The sequence below is a fragment of the Tupaia chinensis genome, unplaced genomic scaffold, assembly GCF_000334495.1.
Source record: "Tupaia chinensis unplaced genomic scaffold, TupChi_1.0 Scaffold144138_1, whole genome shotgun sequence".
Lineage (NCBI taxonomy): Eukaryota > Metazoa > Chordata > Mammalia > Scandentia > Tupaiidae > Tupaia > Tupaia belangeri.
In genome coordinates, this window is record NW_006203993.1 from 237411 (window position 1) to 242710 (window position 5300).

A 5300-nucleotide genomic window follows, 5' to 3' on the forward strand; every position below is an offset into this window, starting at 1 on the left:
GTGGGGCGTCTATGGGTCGGGGAGAAGGGGAAATCAGAAAGTGACCCAGAGGCAATCCAAGCAGCCCATGTCGAGAACACAACGGGAGCACCTGAACGACCCCGAGTCCGGGCCGCTGGATGCCCAGTCCCCTCAGGGTGGTCTCCAGAATCAAGTGTGACACCATTCCCTGGAGTCAGCCTCACAGGGCGCCAGGGTTTACCACCACACCAGCATGTGGCCGGGAAGCTTGCCTTAACCTTTGTAGGGCAGGTCCAGAGCAGCTTTTAACTTAGGGCTTATTGTTTCTCGCTTTAACGGGGCAGTTCTCTGAGATCTCAGCCCCTACTGTGTCCAAAGGTGCACAACCACACTGTCTGGTTAGAATGAGAATATTCTAAGTCCTGTCTATAATCCCGGAAGCTGCTTTCTAGTGAATTTTTTTAAGAGAGAGATTTTTGCTATAGGTTGCTGGAGAGACAGAAAGACAGAGAGTGAGAGATGGTTACACTGCCATCTCTTCTCCTCCATTCTCCTTCTGGGATCTTGGGCATTCACACACACGTGCCTGGCTTGAGTTTCAAGCTTCCAGGTCCAGGACTCGAACCGTGGTTGACTACGTGGGAGTGGTGCAGTGATGCAACCACAATGCCATCTGCTGTCCCCTCTTCTGTCCCCTGGCCTGAGTCATGGACCTGGCAGCTTAAAACTCATGTCTGCGTGTGTATATGCATGTCTAAAATCCCAAGAGGAGAAGGGGTTGCAGTGTGGTCCAGCCCCTCAGGGGGGGATTTCTCACTTTCTGTCTGTCTGTCTGTCTGTCTCTGTCTCTCTGGTGAGGACATATGCCTTATAGTAAAAATGTCTGAAAAAGAGAGAGAAAGAGAGAGAAGGACTAGTAGACAACCTCATTACTTCTTCAATGCTTATAATACTCCTATCCTGACTAGTATGGGACTTGAGGAATGGGTCTACAGATTTATTCGTGTTCTCAGAGAAATTATGAAGGTACTTATAACCCACATTCTAGGACAAGGCAAAATACGATATTCTTCTGCCCGATCTGTTTAGCAGCCGTGCATCTGTACTCTAGCTCCTTCAGAGTCTGTCTCTTAAGTTCAGGTAACCAGTACTAATGCCCCTGCCCTTGGGAGAACCCACACTACATAGTGACTTTTATACCTCAGAGATTCGCTTACTTTGCACAAGGCTTTTTTTTTTTTTTTAAGGTTTTTGCCATAAGATACATGCACCCGCTGGAAACAAAGAAAGGGAAAGCAAGAAATCACCCCTTGGGGAAAGTGGCTGTGCCTCAATTCCTTTTCCTCCACTCTCCTTTTGGGATTTTGGACACGCATGCATACACATGTGATTTTTTAAGAATTATTTTATTTAACTTTATTTTATTTATTTATTTATTTAAATTTGAACAGAGAAGGACGGAGAGAGAGAGAGAGAAAGCAAGCCACTAGGCCCGGGACTTGAACTGTGGTTGACCATGCAGGAACCCAGCGATGTAACCATTACACCACCTGCTGGTCCCACACACGTGATTTTCAAGCTGCTGTTTCCATGATCTGAACCTCGATCAGCCATGTGAGAGTCAACACCTTAACTGCCATGCCATCTGATGCCGCCCCCAACAAGGTTTTAATCAAGTTCTCAAGCACCTTAAAGTGCATCTGTAGATGGAGCCAGCAGGTGGCATGGTGGTGAAGGTGCTCGACTCCCATGTGGCCAGAGCTGGCAGTTTGAAAACCATGCCTATTCCTGACTGCCTAAGCTGCTGAGAGCAGAACAGAGGAGGAACTGTGGGTAACCATCCTCTCTAGGGGGTGATTTCTCACTTTTACTCTCTTTTTGTCTCTGTCTCTCTCCAGTAAGCCTTTTTTTTTTTTTTTTTTGTCCTATAGCAAAAACTTAAAAAATAATGTACATCTGTAGTATGATCTTTCGGTAAACTCTGAAGAAAAGACCTAAAAATTCCTATCTATCATCTTGACTTATTTTTGTTTAATTTTCTATAGGACACATGCTCTAGCCGAAAGAAACAGAGAAAGAGAGGGAAGTAGAGATAGAAAGAAACCATTCCCCTAGGGGAGGATGACCATGCCACAATCCCTTCTCTTCCGCTCTTCTCCTGGGATCTTAGACACTCACGCACACGCGCCCGCCAAGTCTAGGACTTGAACCGTGAAGTCAGCCATATGGGATCCAGCCACCTTCACCACCATGACACCGGCTGGCTCTCTTCTCACTGTTGTGGCACAAAAGTAAACAAGTGTAAAGAGGAAAAAAAAAAAAAAAAAAAAAAAAAAGCCAGTTTTTTTGGGAAAAGACTAGGGTATGGAGCAGTCAGGTAGTGTCTTGGTTAAGGTGGCTGGATCCCATGTGGCTGACTGTGTGTTTTAAGTCCTGGACATGGTGTCTTGAAAAACATGCCAGTGTGTGTGTGTGTGTGTGTGTGTGTGTGTGTGTGTGTGCTTGCATCCCTAAAATCCCAAAAAGGAAGGAAAAATGGAGAAAGGGTTTTGGCATGACCAAGTCCCACAAGAGGTGCTTTCACACTTTCTCTCTTTCTTGTGCCCTCTGGCAAGTTTAAAATAAAAAAAGAGTTTAATTCTTCTTAGCCAAGATGGCAGAAATGACTCGTCCGACTGGATTCTGCCAACCAGCTAGAGAAGAGTTAATATATACAGAGAGCAGATCCGCTTTGAGGCCATCCATTATTAGGTCCAGGCGCTCTGGAAACGGTGACGGTGACACTAGCCACGTGGGAAGTCCTGTCAAGGTCAAGGAACTTTGAAAGACCCCAGTGCTACAAAAGAAATACACGAGGTCTAGGGTGATCTAAACGCTGAGAGAAATGCCTTTCTAACATTTAACTTAAGCACGGGGTGTTACTAAATTCTAGTCCACCTAGACCACGAAAAACTCACCTTAGAAGAGAGAGCATGGCAGCCATAATGGAACGCTAAAATTAGGCTCCAATGTCAAAGAAAAAGTCCCGAGACAGACTGGAGGTAAATGACATGCAGATACTCTCTGTCGTCCGCAGGATGGCTTCTTGGGAGCCCCAGAGCCTCCCAGTGAAGTGGGCCTTGCCACAATCCCGAGTGGGACTACTTCCATGGCAGGGACACACTGGCGGCCATGCCAATTCCGTGCTGTTGCTGAGACTGTCTCGCCTGCTGCCAACATACTCCTGGCAAGGCACCAAGTTAAAGATGCACGTGGGGCCCAAGGCGGGGCCAGCAGTGAAACAGGTGCTCTGTGAGGCTGACCGACAGTGGTTCCAGGTTTGTGTCCAGTGGCCTCCCTGAGTAAGCCAGCCATGCAACCTGGGGACAGCGAAGGCTGAGGGTGGATCGTGGTGTCAAGGTGGACCCTCTGTATCATTCATTGAAGAAGTAAATAGATAAACTTAATTAAAATAGAAAAAAAAAAAAAGTGGGCCTAGACAGGGACCTAAGCCTCAAGGCCCATTAGAACTCTTGCAAATGGGCTTCAGATAAATACCCAGCGTAGGGGTATGCACGTGTGCTGTGCGCTTCCTGCAGGGTGCCTCGAACACTTCCCATGGAAGACAGGAGGCTCTGACTGCACCCTGAACAGCGCCTATTTATGGAGTTGGAGGACAGGCAAAAAACCACCCATGGGGAGGAAAAAAAAAACCCAAAAACAAAAAACAGAACAGTTGTTGGGTCAGGGGCTGGAGGAAGGGACTCCCTGGGAAGGGGCTTGAAGTGCTTTCTGGGATACTATATTCTCTATTTTGTTGGAGACTGAGGTTACATTGGTTTATGCAACAGTCAAAACGTAAGGAAAAGTTAAGAAATGTGCATTTCATCATATGTAAATTTTAAAAAGTGAAAGAGAAGGCCAGGTTGTGGCATGAAGGTTAAGTTGCCGAATCCCACATAGCTGGCTATGCAGTTCAAGTCCTGGACCCAGTGGCTTGAATGTCACATGGAGCACACGTACGGATATGCCCCCAAAACCAGAGAGGAGAATGGAAAAGAAGGGATTGCGGCATGACCGTCCCCCTAAAGGATGACTCCTCACTTTCTCTCTCTTTCTCTCTCTGCCTTTCTCTGGTGAGCCCATGTGCCCTATTGTGATAACAAAAACAACAACAGAAACTAAACAAACGCTCAACTTTAGTTAATGCTATGGAGGCTGAAATTACAGTGACTTTCTACTTTTTCAGTGAAGACTTACAAATAAGGACATAAGAATACTTATACCTTAGGGCCAGCAGGTGGCGTAATAGTAAAGGTGCTAGATGTCCACATGGCAGAATGCAGTTCTTGTCCCAGACCTGGCAGCTTGAAAATCATGCTGGGTGCATGTGCATACATGCCCCAAATCCCAAAAGAATGGAGGAGAAGGAATTGTGGCGTGGGTATCCCCAATGGGGTGGTGGTGGGGGGTGATTTCTCACTTTCCCTGTCTCTGTTTCTCTGTCTCCCTGTCAAGTGCACGAGTCCTATGGCAAAAACCTACTCAAAAAAAAGTGGACTCATATCTTAACAAATGTCCCCGAAAGACTGGTGAGTGCTGGCTAGACCCTTCTGATCACGCAGGTGTCCTTCAGTACTGTGAGTCACCAAGCTCCCTCCAGGCCTCAGGGCCTTGGCACGGCCTGTTCTGGGGCCTGGAATACCACTCGCTCTCACCCTATTCTCCAGGTTAATTTTTACAAATCTTCCCAATTTTATAGTCAGGAGACCCCTCCTGTTCTCCCAGCCTAGGTCGGGACATGCTCCTTGTCCCTTTCACTGCTACTCTGGACTTTCTACTTCACTGCTGTCACAGATCACAGTTACACACTCATAAGTAGTCACAGACTGCATGGGGGCCCAGGCTGCTTTGCTGGCGGCTGTATTCCCTGCATCTGGGTTGGTGTCCAATTCACCCATAGTTAGGCTTATTGGCCAGGCAGCAGTGCAGGTAACCCATCTGAACCCACATGAGAGGGTCCTGGGTTCACATCCTGGGACCTCCCTGTGCATGCCAGTAGCATGTGTGGGCCCATGGGCCAGGCTGGCTGAGTCTGGGTGTGGATCACACTACAAAGACTCTATTGGGGTGCCTTTCTCTCTCTCTGTTTCTCTCTCTCATGGACAATAATAAACTTTTTTTTTTCAAGGAATTATTTTATTTATTTAATTTTTTCACTATAGGGCATGTGCGCTCGCCAGACAGACAGAAAGAGACATAGAGACAGAAAGCGAGAAATCACCTCCCAGGGGGAATGGTCACGCTGCAGTCCCTTCTCCTCCATTCTCCTCTCGGGATATTAGGCACGCACGCACACG

At 47.3% G+C, this 5300-nt stretch overlaps 1 protein-coding gene across 1 annotated transcript in view; it reads left to right on the forward strand.

Annotated features, from left to right (window-relative positions):
- LOC102480551 (PR domain zinc finger protein 14) overlaps window positions 1-5300 on the forward strand; it is a gene marked incomplete at its 3' end in the record, with an annotated part of 17360 nt that overhangs the window by 206 nt on the left and 11854 nt on the right. The gene's annotated exons all lie outside the window — the stretch shown is intronic.